The sequence below is a fragment of the Aethalodelphis obliquidens genome, unplaced genomic scaffold (assembly GCF_003676395.1).
Source record: "Aethalodelphis obliquidens isolate GAN/ISIS:26980383/991018 unplaced genomic scaffold, ASM367639v1 scaffold6, whole genome shotgun sequence".
In the NCBI taxonomy this organism is placed as follows: domain Eukaryota; kingdom Metazoa; phylum Chordata; class Mammalia; order Artiodactyla; family Delphinidae; genus Aethalodelphis; species Aethalodelphis obliquidens.
In genome coordinates this window covers 13,845,055-13,864,795 of record NW_020837950.1, presented here as the reverse complement: position 1 = coordinate 13,864,795, position 19,741 = coordinate 13,845,055, and the positions used below count along the sequence as shown (strand labels likewise).

The following is a 19,741-nucleotide window of genomic DNA, read 5'->3' as shown; positions in this document are numbered from 1 at the left end:
CTGTTTTTTTATTCACACTTTCAACAACTTGGTGCTTCTTTATGCAGACTTAACTATGTATATCTGAAGGCAAAGTTAAGATAAACTGTTGCCCTCAGATTGTACACACATTCTCTGATTTAGCTTAATTCCTCCCAGGAATAAAAACACCCTGACTTTTGATTGTGTAACAGTAATGGAAGTGGGCAGTGGAACAGTCCTTTTTTTTTTTTCTAAGTTGGCCACAGTATGGCCTGCTGTATGTCACAGGGAAGACTGTATCGTATTTGCAGAGGGCACTGTTAGAGCATGTACTAGTGGTGTGTGAGAGGCACCAAATGCCCGTGAGAGAAGAAAAGCCACTCTAGTCACTGCCACGTGTATAGCTTTTTAATACAAATGTATTTGAATGTATTTGCAACTTACTTGTTTATTAGTTCCAGGGTCAATCACTGCATGAGAATTTTGAAACTTTTTAAATTTTGGTGTTAAATCTTTCTCCCCCCATTTGATAACTATATATCTTGGGTCATTAATGTGCAGTAAATGCAGATTTGATTTGTACTTTATGGCTGTAAAACAGTGTCCTCCTTGTTTAGTGGTCACACTGCACAACCTCAGTCCTGCAGAATATTTATTGCAACTTAGAAATGAATAAAAGAAGTCTACCTGCACATGCAAAGAATTAAGAGCCACATAACTTCGATTCTGGCTAGAACTTACATGGCATTATTCATCTTTTGATTCCTAATGAGCTTGGCTATCTGGGTTCCTGGTCCGCAGCAAGGAGGTCCACCTTCTAGATTCAGAGCATGGCTGTTAGAATACGTGTGATACGTAGTCACAACCAACTGCTGAGCAGTGAAGGCAATACAGGGAGGGGTGTCTGTGATTACATCCTAAATCTATGAGAAAAGAAAAGTTGGGTTCAGAACTATCTGTTAACAAGGAAATAAGTATTGCCTTTTGGAAAAAGGGATCCTCAGTCCTTTTTAGAGCTAGAAAAAAACCTTAAAAGTCATTTAGTCTGACCACCTTAATTTACAGATAAGGAAATGGAGACTCAAAGAGGTTAAATGATGTTTCCAAGGTCATATGGCTGCCAACTGGAAAAGCTACTGGGACCAGAATCTATGAATCCCAATTTCCAGTTCAGCCATCTTCCTACTACTGACCAAAAAGTAGAAATTTTAATGGTATGGAAAATTCATTATCCGTTGCCGTTGTACCTTTTTCTCAGGATATTGTAATAGCCACTATTTATGGAGAAATTACTTACATATACACAGTGTCAGTTATCTATTGCTGTATAACAAACCACTCCATAACATAATGGCTTAAAACAACCACCATTTATTTAGTTTATGACTTTGTGCATCAGCAGTCTGGACCTGGTGAATCCACTGGTCTTGTCCAGGCTCCCTTATGTGTCACTGGTCACCAAGGTGGCTCTGCCTCTGGGTGTTGGCTGGCTGTTGGCTGAGTCGTCTGGGGAGCAGCTGGGCCTCATGCTTCCCATCACTGGGCAGGCTGCCCTGGGCCTGGTCACATGTTGGCTCAGCATGGTTGTGACCAGGAGCATGGGAGCAAGGCTCCTTGAGGCCTAGACTGCAATGGACACAAGTTGCTTCTCCTCCAATCTACTTATGAAGAAACAGACTCTACCTTTTGATGGGCGGAAGTACAGAGCCTTTAGAGAATGGTATGGATTCAGGGAGGGGTGGAGAATTGTGGCCGTTTTTGCAATCTGCTGCGTTGGCCGAGCACTTTATAGAACTTAGCTAATTCTCATAACAATGCAAGAGATGAAGGCAGAATTTTACAGGTGAAGTAATTGAAACCCAGGCGTGTTAGTTCACATGAGGCAGGGGAATAGGTGGTGAGCAGTGGAACTATTATTGGAACTCAGATCTGATCCAGGACTTCCCTGGTGGTGCAGTGGTTAAGAACCCCCCTGCCAATGCAGGGGACACGGGTTAGAGCCCTGGTCCGGGAGGATCCCACATGCCGCAGAACAGCTAAGCCCACGCACCACAACTAAGCTCTAGCCTGCGCTCTAGAGCCCGCGAGCCACAACTACTGAGCCCGCGCGCCACAACTACTGAAGCCCGCGCGGCTAGAGCCAGTGCTCCGCAACAAGAGAAGCCATGGCAATGAGAAGCCCGCACACCGCATCGAAGAGTAGCTCCCACTCGCCACAACTAGAGAAAGCCTGCCCCCAGCAGCAAAGACCCATCACAGACAAAAATAAATAAATAATTTATAAAACTATATTAAAAAAAAATGATCAGATCCAAAGCCCGTGTCTGTAACCATGATGCAGCTCTGCCTCTATGCCTCTCTGTGTGATGCTGCAGGGGAGGATGGTATTATTAAAGTATCATAAGCTCAGAGTTTCATATGAACAAAATTAACTTTAAGAATCCTTTTTCTTGATTTATGTGCTAAAAGAAATCAAGCCAGTTAAGATTCAGAGTAAAGAGAAACTGGATTATCAGAGAAGCATAGTAGGGGACAAGGTGATGAGCTTAGGGGAGCCAAGGGAAAGACAGATTTGAAAAGGATAGCATCTATTTATAGTCCAAAGATCCTCCTATCACTTACATAAGATGGGTAATAGCCCCACTACACAGATGAAGATATTTGCCTGATAAAGATTGCATTCCAACCCATGTCTGTATGTCTCCAAAAAATTACCCCCTCCCCATTTTTTTCCCACTGAGCCAATAGGTTTTGCTACTCCAAGCGGGGTCCATGGGCCAGCAGCATGGTGGTCACCTGGGAGCTGGTTAGAATTGCAGTCTTGCCCCCACTTCGGATCTACTGAATCAGAATCTGCATTGTAACAAGATCCTCAGATGATTCATAAGCACAGTGAAGTCTGAGGAGCACTGCATTAAAGGGACCATGCGGGAAATGATTTGTAATAAGATGGGCTGGTGGAAGGGCATTCTAGGCAGAGAGAACAGCACGAGCAAAGGACCTGAGGCTGGAGTCTGTGGGCAGGTAAAGGAATTCCTGGACTAGAGGAGGGGGCGTGTTTTTGGAGTAGAAGGAAATAGGGTGAGACTGATGGAATCACTGTGGATCCTGAGGAAGTCTGCTTTTAGGAAGGCTGATCAGGCAGCACTGAGGATGGCCTGGAGAGCCTGGAGGCAGTGAACCCAGTTGTGAGGCATGCCGAGGGGAGGGCTCAGACTGAGGCAGGGATGGCGGAAATAGAGAAGAAAGGTCCAGTCTGGGAGACGTTTCAAAGCACATCCCACAGGGCTTGTTGCCAAATTGGATTCTAAGGAAAGAAAGAGAGGAAGTGAAGATGGTTCTAGACTGCCAAGTTCTGAATTGTGCTTCCCAAACTTCAGGTTGGGACATTATCTTTGCATTCTTTTCTACGGAAAAAGAAGATACTTCTTGGTGGTAATGGTGGTTTGGGGGTTTTTTTGTTTTCAGGCAGTTTTCCCCATTCCTTTGAATTGTGGCAGTTTTTCGCCTTTTACTAAGAGGCAGTTCACATGTTAAAGTTCCAAATCAGCGTGCCCATGTAAATTTCATATAAATACACACACACATATATATATATATATATATACACACACACATACACAGAGTGAGAGAATTTTTTTGGCAGGCAATTAATTATAATGAAACAGTTCTTCATATAATTCTTCAGTTTATTCAACCTTCCCAAACTGTCCTGTGACATTTATGTAGGTAGAATTATTATGGCCCTTTCACAGTTAAAGATAGTGAGAGTTAGCAATGTCACCCAGCCAAGGTTTGAACCGAAGTCTACTAACTCCAAGCCCAGTCTTCTATCCGCTGAAGCATTTCTGCAGGTTTTATATTTGGTCTTTGAAGGCAATTAGTCAGTCTGATCAGTTTTAAGTTTTGTTTTGTTTTTTTTAAATTTTATTTATTTTTTATACAGCAGGTTCTTATTAAGTTTGGGTTTATTTTTTCCCCCATATACACTGTGTCAACCTCAGGAAGATGCTTGAAAGTTTATATTGTGACTTTGAAGTGGCTGTTTCATGGAAACTTGAAAATGCCTCATAAAAACTGATTTCCTCCCCCGCCTGATTTTCTTATTTCATTGAATCCCTGTGTTGATTCTAATAGCAACAAAGCACACTTTAGAGTTCAAAAGATACGAATTATTTTGCTGCCTTTTCCTTTTATTTTCTTGAGTGATAAAAAGATTTTAATATTTTTCTAAATAAATTTTTAAGTCTGTTTCTTAAGCAACTAACCTGGAGCTTTTAAAATAATCTGTAGATTATAGAATCCCGACTTGGAAGGGGGCTTCACTGAGCCAAACACCTCATTTTATAAATTAAAAACCAGAGGTTTGGAGAGAGAAGGGGGCTTGTTCAAAGATACCCGACAAGTCAGAGGCAAAACTAGGGCTGGAAGCCTTGTTTCTAACCCCCAGTCCTCTACTCTTTGACTAAACTACTTCAAAGCAATTCCTTTCCCTATTGTTGTGTTTGCCAGCCTCTAATGGGCAGTGTGGGGAAGTTGGGAGAGCTCAAAGTCAAGATGACCTGGGTTTGAGTCCTGGTTTGCTAGCTACGTAGAATGGAACAAAATGCATTTACTGCTACCGTCATTTCTAAAGAGAATTGTAAAACGGAGTTAATTGACTATACAGTTGAGATTTAGTTTACAAAGTACAGTTTCTCTGCATTCTCTTTTAAACTTGATGGGACAGTTTTATGATCCTCACTGGGATTTGGTTTTGATGAAGGAAGCCAAGTGTTCTAGGAGTGGATATGATACGAGCTTCAGAGAGACACTGCAACCCAGGCGGAGGTCCAGCTCCAGAAGACCGCAGATGGAGGCCTGATCCCTCCTCCACAAAATGAGTTCAGTCTCTATTACTGACGCAATGCTTTCTCTTTTCAAAGCTAAAAGACAAGTGTTTCCTGGTGCTGAAGCACAGGCGAAATTGTGACTCTGGGGAGGGATCCCAAAAACAGAGGAGTGTGTGGAAGAGTCACAGCCCACTAGCGTGGAGAGAGCTAGAGGATTGTTTTTGTAACACCCTGCCTACAGTCAAAGGTTTAATGGGGCAAAAGGAGTGTGACCTGTATGTAACCAAAAATAAAAACAAAAAGCTAAAGTAGCTTTAGAGAAAACAAAATTACTGAAATTACAGCCCTGGACTGGCGATAGTTCTGTACGAGTTAATTAGACAAAGAAAAAGCAAAACAAGCAAACAAACGAAATCTCCAGAATTTGCCACCCCAGCACCTTGCAGGGCTCCACTGGCAGGTGTGACTGGGTGAGACACAGAACTCGTCAGAATCATCCTGTCAGTCACAGATGACTGTGTCCTATGCATGTTTGGTCCCATTGCATGTCTTTACTCACTCTGTTTGCAGGTGCTTACCATCTGTTTAGTCTGTGGGAGCTCTTAAAAGAAACCAAGGGTGGTGGTGTACTTTCTTCCATCACTAAACCAGCCAGTCAACGGTGCTTCTCGAGTGAGTCTTCAGGAAGAAAAACGTGACCTCTTTGGAGTCAGGCCTGGCTCTCCCAGAAGAGATGGGAATGAGGGCTAGACTCCCAACAGCTTTGAGTCCTGACTCTGCCATTTGTTACGGGACGTCAGATATTTCCCGAAACCTCCCTGGGTTTCAGCTTCTTACCTGTAAAGCTGCATGCGTCTGCACTTAGTAAATGCTTAATAAATCTGATTCTCAGCCTCCGTAGCCTTCAGTTTTCTCGAACGTAAAATGAGAGGTTTGGACCAGAGCAGCACTGGGGGGTACAGGATGCAAGGAAGGGTCGGGGTAGGGGAGGTGTGCAGTCAGCGCATTTCTCCTCCCAGCTCACCTCATCTTTACCTTGGATAAAAGCCACACGAAATACAACAGGAAACTTCAAAATTAAACACATGGGATGTCCCTGGAATTTCTAACTAGATATATAACTTTCCTTACTATGAAATGGTCTCCTTAAATATCTGTCCAAGGGTAGTTATAAATCCTCCCCGGACCTCAGACATGTAAAGAAGGTTGGGCTGAAATGTATTCCATGTTTGTGTTAGTGGGAAGTAGGGAGGATGCCAAGGACTTGACGTGTGGAAACAAAGTAAAAATGGAGTTCTTTGAGAAAGCAGAACTTATTTGCATAGCAAAATAATGCTGCTCTTAAGTGTTGAGATGAAAGGAAACTATGAAATATGCACAAGTGAGTGATGAGGAAGGGGGCTCTCGTCTGGTCCTCCTGTCCATGAAGGGTTTTCAACAGAACTAAGTTGGCGTGTATAGTATTTAAAAGAAAGGGTCGGGCTTCCCTGGTGGCGCAGTGGTTGAGAGTCCGCCTGCCGATGCGGGAGACACGGGTTCGTGCCCAGGTCCGGGAAGATCCCACGTGCCGCGGAGCAGCTGGGCCCGTGAGCCATGGCCGCTGAGCCTGCGCGTCCGGAGCCTGTGCTCCGTCCGCAACGGGAGAGGCCACAACAGTGAGGGGCCCGCGTACCGCAAAAAAATAAAAGAAAGGGTCATTGCTTCACCTTTGTATATTATAATATTCTTCATCCTTCACTTTGTGAGTTGGATTGGATTGTGGTTGGATTTTTAAAAAAATATTGTAAAGCGTTTTCATCATGGAAGGCCCACGGCACTTAGTGAACCTAGTGCCATAAAGAGCTTTTTTTTTCTTTTTTTAATACTGATGCTGTGGAGACTAAAATCTAAATGCTGTCTATTGAACAAATGTCCACAGAGGCTGCGCCAGGCGGTGGGGACACAAAGGTAATTCATACAGGCCTGGACACAGTCCCCGTAGGGCTCAGTGCAGTCAGTATGCGGACGTATCACCCTCCATTCCCATAGGGACCGCAGGGAGGGACACCTCGGCACTGTGGTGGGGGGGATGGGAGTGTGACCTGGACTGAGAGGCAGGAAGGGCCGTCCCACCCAGCTGCAAAGGCTGAGAGCGATCTGACTGAGCAAAGGGGGTCGTCGGGTGGGAAGGCACAGCACGCACTCACAGGTCTCGGGGTGGGCGTGTTCTGGGAGGTGTCCTGAGCATGACGAGTACCAGGAGAGGTGGCAGAAGGTATATCGTGTGGGGTCTCGTAAGCTACCTGCTATAATCTGACCTCAGCCAATCTGATCCTTCTTACTGATGTAGGATTTTTTTGGTGGATGTTGAAACCTCCAGTATTTAGAGGTGGCTGAGGGTACTGGTCTCCTTCCCCACAGCCTCACACTTGGTCCCAAAGCTGATCTCAGGCCCAATCTAGCCTCACATTGTAACATCGATTAGTAAGCAGGAATCGAAATCATTGTGCAGCCTGTTTTGTAAGCTTGGTGAAGTCCCCCGTTGTGTTCTTTTCATTTCTCCAAGTAGATCTTTCATGGAAAGTTCATTAGAGGCAAATGGGTCACTCCTTTTTTTTTTTTTTTTTTTTTACTGTATTCATTTTTTTTTCACACACACTGTATTTTATTTTTACAAGAGATAAATAAACTGACACCACGCATTGTAAATGGACGGGGACACTCCTCTTGAGGCAGGGTTCAGCTAACCTAAGGGTGTAATTGAGCAACAAGGACTAGACAAGGCATTTTTCACAAACATGTCCCAGGAACCGCTGGGAAGGGCACAGGTACTGCATCACCACCGTGTACCATTTGGTGCAAGAGTGGGGTGCCTTGACGCTGTTTCTAGCTAATCCACACATCCTACACAAAACTGATTTTACCAAGGAAAAATAACTTCTAACATTTATTTGCTAATTAATCAAGTCCTTTTTGTTGATTGGAGGTAAGAAAGCTAACATACCTATAGAGACCACCTCTGGATTATAGCCTTCTGATAACATTCTTACTAACCATCTCTGAAGTGTGTATTCCTGACTGGGATAACTGATTTAATCTACATCCTAGAGTGCAGATGAAAAACACACTCATAAATTCCAGACTGTCTATGCATTATAGACAATAGAACCATTATGAGGCAGTGGTCTTTATCTGGGGAACAGAGAGCGGCTATTGAAGGTCATAAACTGGGAAATAAGATTTGCATCTCTGGCTGCAAGTTGGGAAACTGGAAGGAAGACATGGGGAGAGAGGAGACCAAGTAAGGGGCTGTTGCGTTAGATGTTGTTGAATCTCCACTTGAATAAGGTGGAGGTAATTCAACAGAGAGAAGTGGCTGGGTTCCTGAGATATTAGGTGAAATCACCAGGACCTGGTGGTGGATTGGAAGTGGGAAGTGGGAAGTGAGGGAGGAGGTGCCAAGATTGAATTTTGGGGCTGAGTATACAAAGGAATTTTGTTGAAGTGTTGTTTGTGATCAAAAAGAAAAACAGTGTATCTGTTGTCAGTATACACTGGTTAAATGAAGTACACTTTATAGATACAATGCAGTACTCTGCACTGATGAAGAAAGAAATGAGATATATATGTGACGACATGGTGGAAAGATATCCAGGATACAATCTTAATTTTTTTAATTTGTTAAAGAAACATGCATTTAGTGTTCCATTTTAATACAGTTAGTAGTGATTATAATTGGCACTTAACATGGCAGTAGTAACAATTATAATTAGCACTTATACTATCCAGAAGAAAAAATTCCTAGCAGTGGTTATCTGTGCGGCAGAGATTACCAGGGCCATGTGCAATCTATACTGTGGATTTTTGCAACTGAGAAATCAGATTTTGCAGAAGATGAGCAAACCACCCTACTTCTCTCATGAAAACTCCTGATCATTCTATCCCAACATGATTACTCCCTCTTTTAAACACACAGTCCACAGTCATTCCAGAATGTTAGATTCAAAAAGGGCCTTAGAGGTCATTTAGTTTAGCGCCTCCATTTCACAGATGTGGACATGGAGGCCCAGAGAGGTTAAGGGCTTAGCTGAAGTCATATAACCCTAAATTAGTCATAGGGCCAAGACTAGAACCCTGGGATTGTACCAACTCAGAGTCTGGAATTCTTTAGACTACAGCAAGGGAAGTGTCCTCTAGCAAGCGCTGTGTCTATGAATACCTTGGCTTTTATTGGACTGTCCAGTAAATAAATCTGTCTCCTGCCATAAACGATGCGCTCAGACTCGGAGAGTGTTCCACAGACTGTAAAACACTCATTAAAGCACTCAATGGACTGTTTAGACTTCAGATCCTAGAGGCGGGACTAAAATCAGGGCAGGAGAAAGACTCCCACACTGGCGCTCAACACAGAGCAAGCTGCCCGCCCGACCCCATCTCCCCCCGCCCCACCCAGAGTAAGAATAGGCTCCCCGCTGCAATGCCTAATTGGTTATGCTGGGGAAATGGACTTTGGATTTAAGTAAGGGTCAACAATACACCGATATCCTGAACTTCCTGAAGGAAATGGTATGGTTCCTGAAGGATACTTTTCATTTGTTGATGAAGTTGTGATGATTTCTCACAGCTGTCTTCAGAATGCTCGCTTCCTACAACTCTCATAGCCCCTTTTCACAGAGTGTGTTTTGGGGACTGTCTCTTATCTTAGAGGAACTCATCCCGATTTGGGGCCCAAGAGCAATGTTTCAGGTTGTTCACTCTCACATGGTGGTGGCCCAAAGAACTGAACACTTGCAGACGGCAGTTCACGGACAGAAAGGAGAATAGAGGTCTACCTTGTCCTTAGACCTGGAGTTACCCAGGGGCAATTAGGGAGCCACGTGCCCCAGTCTGTTCAGGGCTATTTGGCTTTTCCACCTTTGGTACCCAGTTCTTTTCTCTTTCTCCCCTGAAGCTAATCAGAATACTTTTGTTTATACTGAACTACACTTGGCATCTGATGTTCATCACCTAAATGGATCGCTATCTTTCGGAAACTCTTCTGCTCCCGTTTTGCAAATTTGGTGAGCTTGTTTCCATTGTTTTATTGCTTTATTTCAACTCAGTATTTTCCATATCTTAAACGTTGCCATTTTTCAAGTTAGCATCTGTTTTAGTTTTTTAGACTCTACACACACACACGTTTATATAAAGCTTAGTTTTAAACTCTTTCAAACCACTTTTTCTTTCTCCTATTGCTAGTCTTGTGTGGGTTCACAATGCTTTAAGGATTTAAGGTATCCATATAATGCATTTGTACATTTCATCTTAAAATTGGGGAAAAGGAAAAATTGTTAAGAGTCACAACTGTGATGTACCTTTAAATTGTGTTTAAGCAAGTTAGTATTTTGATGTAATGAAAGTAAGGATAAATTTAAAGTACTAATAATTATTTCCCCTTGGTCAACTATATGTCTGCCTTTCAGTAAGCTCACTTTTTCCTTTTCACAAGTGCAGAAATTTAGCTTCCTGAATACTAGGAATACATGTAAAGGCTGAGAGTATAGGCAAGGGGAGAATGTATAACCTTCCACAGACCTCCACTGCAAATAGAACAGGAAGGAATGTGAGTGAACTCAACAGATCTTAAGAGTCAGAAAATTCCAAGATGACAGGATAGCTGAGCCCTAGAGGGGTTATTAGCAATACATAACCCAACCGTGGACTGTGTGAGTGCCTTCAGAAATATCTGGAAAAAGTTACATTTCTCATTGTTCCACTATGGTCAGTCCAAGCCATCATCTATCTGCCAGTAATTTTGGTATGAGATACAGTTAACCGAATCTTCTAGTAAAATGCAAAACACTTTGGATGAACACAGGATAGACTATTTGAAATCAGTCTTCCCTGAAAACTCAAGAATTCGTATTCCCCTTAACTTGCCCAAATAACCATGATAAAGCATTTTTATGCCACGTTCCCCATAACTTGCCCAAATGACTATGACAAAGTATTTTTATGCCAACACTGTGACACTGTGTATGCCTAAACATTGAAACATTTTAATTATTAACAGGGATAATAGCCTCTTTGGGAAATTAAAAGTTCCATGAAAGAATTAGAATCTAAGGGTCTGTAGGTATAATTAAGGGCTAGACCACGTAGATTCGCTAATATCTCTTAATATCTATAATCAACAAACATTTGAGTGCTTTCCATGTTTTTTTTTGCTTTTGCTTTATAAAGGTTTGAAAGTAAAGAAATGTAAGACAAAAGTTAACTACCTCACAATCAAAAGAGCAGAAATGTTTTCCTGCTAGAACTTCTCAGTTGCAACTGATTAAGGACTATTTATTCCTGATAAAAGTATAGAGGAAAGCCAAAGGAGAAAAAGATGCTGTGTCTTTAAATTTAGAGATATCTTATAATTGTCCTTGCAGTTTCTATTTTCATTTGTTTGCTTTGGGTGGGACATGGAAAAATATTTGCCTACTGTGTGGTGCTAATCTTCATGCATGTGTTCATGAATTTCCTGAGAAAGGTGGTAGGCAATTCATTGGTGATGACTTTTATTTTTAAATGTTTGCAAATGCATGAATTTCTGTCCTAAAAATCTGTAAGTTCAGGTTCATTTAGTATCATAAGAGAAGATGTCTCTGAGACACTCCAAAAGTGTGAAACTTTAGGAATTAAACACTGAGTTTTCTAGTTATATATTATCCCAGAAGCTACCTTAATTATGTGATCAGTATTTTCATCATAAACTGGTTATTAACAAAGTTCTGATGAACTCTAATAAATAACATTGTTTGGAAAATCTTAATTTACTTGTTAAAATAGTTTTTTGTTTTTTAATGTTTAGGTAGTATCTTTGGTTTCAGTGGCTCGGAGGCAAGCTATACTGTCGTTGTTGTTTTTCTTAAAGTAATGAAAATTCCAGTAGTGCAGAAATTCTTATTCAGTCAACAAATATGTATTGAGCATTTCCCATATGCCCGACCTACAGGGAAAATATAAATCAGCCTTCTTGCCACCCCACAGTGGACATTTTTTCACAAATGCAGAACTTTAATTTGCAAATAAAATTCTTGAATACTATACTCCTACACCATATACTCGGAATATAAATTCATTCATCATATTTATTGGACACTAACTCCATACTAGGCTTTGAGCTGTGTGCTGACCAGGAAACAGACGCGAACAAATAAGAGTCCCTGTCCCCATGTGGCTTATAATATCTGCTGGGAAAGAGGAACATTAAATAAGCATGTAAATAAAACTAGAATTTCAACTTGTGCAACTAGGTGCAACAAAGAAAAAGTAAAAGGGACGTAGAACAGCTTTTATGGCATCTGCTTTAGGGGAAGGGGGAGAGTCCAGGGAAGGCTTTCAGAGAAAGTGATGTGTGCAAAGCAGAAGAATGAGGGAAAGTTAGCCAGGGAAAGAGGTGGAGAAAACTGGCTGTGTATATTTTTCTAAAGGCGGAGGGAGGCATAAGCCAAGAAACCCAGTTTGTAGTCTGAGAGCCACCAAGTAACTGCTCTTGAGCATGTCTTAATCTCTGGTCTCATCTGCTTTACCTGAGAAGTCCGAGTTCAATAGAAACCTCTAGATTCCTTCTGTCACCTGTGATCCATGTGAATCGCTACCTTATTGGGAAGGCCTCTGATGGCTCTGTTTGGGCCATTTCTGGAGCTGTCATCATCCCAGCCCAGATTCCTTCTGTTCCCGGGAACTGTGTGCTGAGTCCTTGCCAGGCTGGTTCAGGCTGGCCGGGTGGACCAGATTCAGGCAGTTCAGCTGGACTGCCTCTACTTCCTGCCCTGCCTACACCCACACCTATCTCCCTCTGTATCAATCCTTTCCTCATTCCCTCCATTCTCAGAGGATAAGGTGTTCCTTTTCCTGTTCAAGGTCAGCATTTTAATGGGGACTCCTTTCCTTTTAGACCAGTACCCTGGCACACTGCCTCACCAGTTAATCCTGTCTCCATCCCAAATCTTCAAACTCTTAGCGCTCCAACCCTCCCCCACAAAAAGGAGTCAACTCTCTCCTCAGTAAACACACTCAGATCTTTTCTTTTATAATTAAAATACAGAACAAATGTCTGTTCCTTTGAGCGTTATTCTTCCACTTTTTAGCTATCCCTCCATCCCTCTGTCCATCCCTCCCTCCCTCCCTCCCTCTCACTCTCTCTCACTCTCTCTCTGTGTTTCCCTTATTAAAATACTAAGTTAAGTTAAAAGGTCTTAAAGAATTCTGGGTTGTTGCTGCCTTTAACTGCAATTCCCATTTCTCACTTCTAGCTCACTCTTCATATATCTCTCTTTGTCGTCTATGCACATCATGACATGACAATTTCGCTGATGGAATTTGCATCTTAAATTTAAATGTATGACCATCAAATCTAATGGTCCTATTTCATCCCCTTAACTACTGTTATTGATGATGCCTTCCTTATGGGAATTCTCTCTTTTCTTTGACTTCTGTTATACTATTACATTTCTCCCCCTCTGGTTCTTCATCTATTTCTGTGACCTTTCCCTATTCATCTGCCACCTGTTACCAAGTCTGAAGGGGGGTGTTGATGCAGAATCCATTTGCAGGTCCTCTGTACACCTGTGAGCGATGACTGTCATCAGGGAAGGGTGTACAGAGAATTCAGAATAGGATTAAACAGTGACTAGATTTGCTGATTTGGGTGGGTTGGCAAGGCAGCCTGTGTGGGAGATGGAAGAATCAAAGAGGTTTTGAGAATTAGGTGACTAGTAATTGGAATCTTGGGGAGAGAAGTGAGAAGATGGTACCCATTGTCTGGTTTGGGTTCCATATTAAAACAAATTATTTCCTTACAAAACAAGGTTTTAACCCTGGAATGGTTTAGAATCAAGTACAAATGTGATGGACTAAATAAAACCCAAAGTATTTATATTTTTAGATAAGATTGTGGGAAAGTCTGTCTTTAATATTTTATTTTATTACTTTTTTAACATCTTTATTGGAGTACAATTGCTTTACAATGGTTTGTTAGTTTCTGCTTTATAACAAAGTGAATCAGCTGTAAATATACACATATCCCCATATCTCCTCCCTCTTGCGTCTCCCTCCCTCCCTCCCTCACTCCCTATCCCACCCCTCTAGGTGGTCACAAAACACGGAGCTGACCTCCCTGTGCTATGCGACTGTTTCCACTAGCTATCTGTTTTACATTTGGTAGTGTATATAAGTCCATGCCACTCTCACTTCGTCCCAGCTTACCCTTCCCTCTCCCCGTGTCCTGAAGTCCATTCTCTACGTCTGCGTCTTCATTCCTGTCCTGCCCCTAGGTTCTTCAGAACCCTTTTTTTTTTTTTTAGATTCCATATATATGTGTTAGCATATGGTATTTGTTTTTCTCTTTCAGACTTACTTCACTCTATATGACAGACTCTAGATCCATCCACCTCACTACAGATAACTCAGTTTCATTTCTTTTTATGGCTGAGTAATATTCCATTGTATATATGTGCCACATCTTCTTTATCCATTCATCTGTCGATGGACACTTAGGTTGCTCCCATGTCCTGGCGATTGTAAATAGAGCTGCAATGAACATTGTGGTACATGACTCTTTTTGAATTATTGTTTTCTCTGGGTATATGCCCAGTAGTGGGATTGCTGGGTCGTATGGTAGTTCTATTTTTAGTGTTTTAAGGAATGTCCATACTGTTCTCCACAGTGGCTGTATCAATTTACATTTCCACCAACAGTGGAAGAGGGTTCCCTTTTCTCCACACCCTCTCCAGCATTTATTGTTTCTAGATTTTTTGATGATGGCCATTCTGACTGGTGTGAGGTGATACCTCATTGTAGTTTTGATTTGCATTTCTCTAATGATTAGTGATGTTGAGCATCCTTTCATGTGTTTGTTGGCAATCTGTATATCTTCTTTGAAGAAATGTCTATTTAGGTCTTCTGCCCATTTTTGGATTGGGTTGTTTGTTTTTTTGATATTGAGCTGTATGAGCTGCTTGTAAATTTTGGAGATTAATCCTTTGTCAGTTGCTTCATTTGCAAATATTTTCTCCCATTCTGTGGGCTGTCTTTTCGTCTTGTTTATGGTTCCCTTTGCTGTGCTAAAGCTTTCAAGTTTCATGAGGTCCCATTCGTTTATTTTTATTTCCATTTCTCTAGGAGGTGGGTCAAAAGGATCTTGCTGTGACTTATGTCATAGAGTGTTCTGCCTATGTTTTCCTCTAAGAGTTTTATAGTGTCTGGCCTTACATTTAGGTCTTTAATGCATTTTGAGTTTATTTTTGTGGCTGGTGTTAGGGAGTGTTCTAATTTCATTCTTTTACATGTAGCTGTCCAGTTTTCCCAGCACCACTTATTGAAGAGGCTGTCTTTTCTCCATTGTATACTCTTGCCTCCTTTATCAAAAATAGGGTGACCATATGTGTTTGGGTTTATCTCTGGGCTTTCTATCCTGTTCCATTGATCTATATTTCTGTTTTTGTGCCAGTACCATACTGTCTTGATTACTGTAGCTTTGCAGTCTAGTCTGAAGTCAGGGAACCTGATTCCACCAGCTCCGTTTTGCTTTTTCAGGATTGCTTTGACTATTCAGGGTATTTTGTGTTTCCATACAAATTGTGAAATTTTTTGTTCTAGTTCTGTGAAAAATGTCAGTGGTAGTTTGATAGGGATTGCATTGAATCTGTAGATTGCTTTGGGTAGTATAGTGATTTTCATAATGTTGATTCTTCCAATCCAAGAACATGGTATATCTCTCCATCTGTTTGTATCATCTTTAATTTCTTTCATTAGTGTCTTATAGTTTTCTACATACAGGTTTTTGTCTCCTTAGGTAGCTTTATTCCTAGGTGTTTTATTCATTTTGTTGCAGTGGTAAATGGGAGTGTTTCCTTAATTTCTCTTTCAGATTTTTTGTTGTTAGTGTATAGGAATGCAAGAGATTTCTGTTCATTGATTTTGTATCCTGCTACTTTACCAAAGTCATTGATTAGCTCTAGCAGTTTACTGGTAGCATCTTTAGGATTCTCTATATATAGTATCATGTCATCTGCAAACAGTGACAGTATTACTTCTTCTTTTCTGATTTGGGTTCCTTTTATTTCTTTTTCTTCTCTGATTGTTGGGGCTAAAACTTCCAAAACTATGTTGAATAAGAGTGGTGAGAGTGGGCAACCTTGTCTTTTTCCTGATCTTAGTGGAAATGGTTTCAGTTTTTCACCATTGAAACGATGTTGGCTGTGGGTTTCTCATATATGGCCTTTATTATGGGGAGGTAAGTTCCCTCTATGCCTCCTTTCTGGAGGGTTTTTATCATAAATTGGTGTTGAATTTTGTCAAAAGCATTTTCTGCATCTATTGAGATGATCATATGGTTTTTCTCCTTCAATTTGTTAGTATGGTGTATCACGTTGATTGATTTGCATATATTGAAGAATCCTTGCATTCCTGGGATAAACCCCACTTGATCATGGTGTATGATCCTTTTAATGTGCTGTTGGATTCTGTTTGCTAGTATTTTGTTGAGGATTTTTGCATCTATGTTCATCAGTGACACTGGCCTGTAGTTTTCTTTCTTGGTGACAGCTTTGTCTGGTTGTGGTATCAGGGTGACAGTGGCCTCCTAGAATGAGTTTGGGAGTGTTCTTCCCTCTGCTATATTTTGGAAGAGTTTGAGAAGGATAGGTGTTAGCTCTTCTCTAAATGTTTGATAGAATTTGTCTGTGAAGCCATCCGGTCCTGGGCTTTTGTTTGTTGGAAGATTTTTAATCACAGTTTCAATTTCAGTGCTTATGATTGGTCTATTTATATTTTCTTTTTCTTCCTGGTTCTGTCTCGAAAGGTTGTGCTTTTCTAAGTATTTGTCCATTTCTTGCAGGTTGTCCATTTTACTGGCGTGTAGTTACTTGACTAATCTCTCATGATCCTCTGTGTTTCTGCAGTGTCAGTTGTTACTTCTCCGTTTTCATTTCTAATTCTATTGATTTGAGTCTTTTCCCTTTTTTTCTTGATGAGTCTGGCTACTGGTTTATCAATTTTGTTTATCTTCTCAAAGAACCAGCTTTTCGTTTTATTGATCTTTGCTCTTGTGTCCTTGATTTCTTTTTCATTTATTTCTGATTCCATTTTTATGATTTCTTTCCTTCTGCTAACTTTGGGTTTTTTTGTTCTTCTTTTTCTAATTGCTTTAGGTGTAAGGTTAGGTTGTTTATTTGAGATTTTTCTTGTTTCCTGAGGTAGGATTGTATTGCTGTAAACTTCCCTCTTAGAACTGCTTTTGCTGCACCCTATAGGTTTTGGGTCATTGTGTTTTCATTGTCATTTGTTTCTAGATATTTTTTTATTTCCTCTTTGATTTCTTCAGAGATCTCTTGGTTATTTAGTAATGTGTTCTTTAGCCTCCATTGTATTTGTATTTTTTACAGATTTTTTCCTGTAATTGATACCTAGTCTCATAGCATTGTGGTCAGAAAAGATACTTGATATGATTTTAGTTTTCTTAAATTTACCAGGGCTTGATTTGTGACCCAAGGTATGATCTATCCTGGAGAATGTTCCATGAGCACTTGAGAAGAAAATGTATTCTGTTGTTTTGGGATGGAAAGTCCTATAAATATCCATCTTGCTTAATGTATCATTTAAAGCTTGTGTTTCCTTATTTATTTTCATTTTGTGTGATCTGTCCATTGGTGAAACTGGGGTGTTAAAGTCCCCTACTATGATAATGTTACTGTCGATTTCCCTTTTATGGCTGTTAGCGTTCACCTTATGTATTGAGGTGCTCCTATGTTGGGTGCATAAATATTTACAATTGTTATATCTTCTTCTTGGATCGATCCCTTGATCATTATGTAGTGCCCTTCTTTGTCTCTTGTAATAGTCGTTATTTTAAAGTCTATTTTGTCTGATATGAGAATTGCTACTCCAGCTTTCTTTTGATTTCCATTTGCATGGAATATCTTTTTCCATCCCTTCACTTTCAGTCTGTATGTATCCCTAAGTGTGAAGTGGGTCTCTTGTAGACAGATATAGATGGGTCTTGTTTTTGTATCCATTCAGCCAGCCTATGTCTTTTGGTTAGAGCATTTAAGCCATTTACATTTAAGGTAATTATCGATATGTATGTTCCTATTCCCATTTTCTTAATTGTTTTAGGTTTGTTATTGTAGGTCTTTTCCTTCTCGTGGGTTTCTTGCCTAGAGAAGGTCCTTTAGCATTTGTTGTAAAGCTGATTTGGTGGTGCTGAATTCTCTTAGCTTTTGCTTGTCTGTAAAGGTTTTAATTTCTCCGTCGAATCTGAATGAGATCCTTGCTGGGTAGAGTAATCTTGGTTGTAGGTTTTTCCCTTTCATCACTTTAAATATGTCCTGCCACTCCCTTCTGGCTTGCAGAGTTTCTGCTGAAAGATCAGCTGTTATCCTTATGGGGATTCCCTTGTATGTTATTTGTTACTTTTCCCTTGCTGCTTTTAATATTTTTTCTTTGTATTTAATTTTTGATAGTTTGATTAATATGTGTCTTGGTGTGTTTCTCCTTGTATTTTTCCTCTGTGGGACTCTCTGTGCTTCCTGGACTTGATTGACTATTTCCTTTCCCATATTAGGGAAGTTTATGACTATAATCTCTTCAAATATTTTCTCAGTCCCTTTCTTTTTCTCTTCTTCTTCTCGGACCCCTATAATTCGAATGTTGGCACGTTTAATGTTGTCCCAGAGGTCTCTGAGACTCTCCTCAATTCTTTTCATTCTTTTTTCTTTGCTCTGTGGTAGTTATTTCCACTGTTGTATCTTCCAGGTCACTTATCCGTTCTTCTCCCTCAATTATTCTGCTATTGATTCCTTCTAGAGAATTTTTTATTTCATTATTGTGATGTTCATCATTGTTTGTTTGCTCTTTAGTTCTTCTAAGTCCTTGTGAAATGTTTCTTGATTTTCTCCATTCTATTTACAAGATTTAGGATCATCTTTAGTATCATTACTCTGAATTCTTTTTCAAGCAGACTGCCTATTTCCTCTTCATTTGTTTGGTCTGGTGGGTTTTTACCTTGGTCCTTCATCTGCTGTGTGTTTCTCTGTCTTCTCATTTTGCTTAACTTAACTGTGTTTGTGATCTCCTTTTTGCAGTCTGCAGGTTCATAGTTCCCATTGTTTTTGGTGTCTGCCCCCAGTGGCTAAGGTTGGTTCAGTGGGTAGTGTAGGCTTCCTGGTGGAGGGGACTGGTGCCTGTGTTCTGGTGGATGAGGCTGGATCTTGTCTTTTTGGTGGGCAGGACCACGTCCAGTGGTGTGTTTTGGGGTGTCTGTGAACTTATTTTGATTTTAGGCAGCCTCTCTGCTAATGGGTGAGGTTGTGTTCCTGTCTTACTAGTGGTTTGGCATAGGGTGTCCAGCACTGTAGCTTGCCGGTCGTTGAGTGGAGTTGGGTCTTAGCGTTGAGATGGAGATCTCTGGGAGAGCTTTTGCGATTTGATATTACGTGGAGCCAGGAGGTCTCTGGTGGACCAATGTGCTGAACTCAGCTCTCCCACCTCAGAGGCACAGACCTGACACCCAGCCAGAGCCCCAAGACCCTGTCAGCCAAATGTCTCAGAAAAAAAGGGAGAAAAAAAGATGGGAGGGAAGGAAGGAAATAAAGTTATTAAAATAAAAAAATTTTTCTTAATTATTAAAAATTTAAAAAATTTTGTAAGTAAGAAAAAGAAGGAAGAGAGCAACCAAACCAAAAAACAAACCACCAGTGATAACAAGTGCTAAAAAAACTGTACTAAAAACAAAACAAAACAACAACAGCAAAATGGACAGACAGAACCCTGGACAAATGGCAAATGCAAAGCTGTACAGACAAAATCACACAAAGAAGCATACACATACACACAAAAAGAGAAAAAGGAAAAAATATATATCTATATATTAAAAAAAGGAAGAGAGCAACCAAATCAATAAACAAATCTGCCAGTGATAATAAGCTCTAAATACTAAA

At 40.7% G+C, this 19,741-nt stretch overlaps 1 protein-coding gene and 1 pseudogene across 1 annotated transcript in view; both read left to right on the top strand.

Moving 5' to 3' along the window:
- The window catches only part of PGCKA1 (PDCD10 and GCKIII kinases associated 1), an 83,423-nt gene that overhangs the window by 3,243 nt on the left and 60,439 nt on the right, over positions 1–19,741 (top strand). The window contains exon 2 of the mRNA XM_027103188.1: positions 9,724–9,832. The gene's annotated coding sequence lies outside the window, so the exon portion shown is untranslated. The remainder of the gene's footprint in view (positions 1–9,723; positions 9,833–19,741) is intronic.
- The window catches only part of LOC113619234 (CDGSH iron-sulfur domain-containing protein 2 pseudogene), an 80,571-nt pseudogene that overhangs the window by 3,230 nt on the left and 57,600 nt on the right, over positions 1–19,741 (top strand).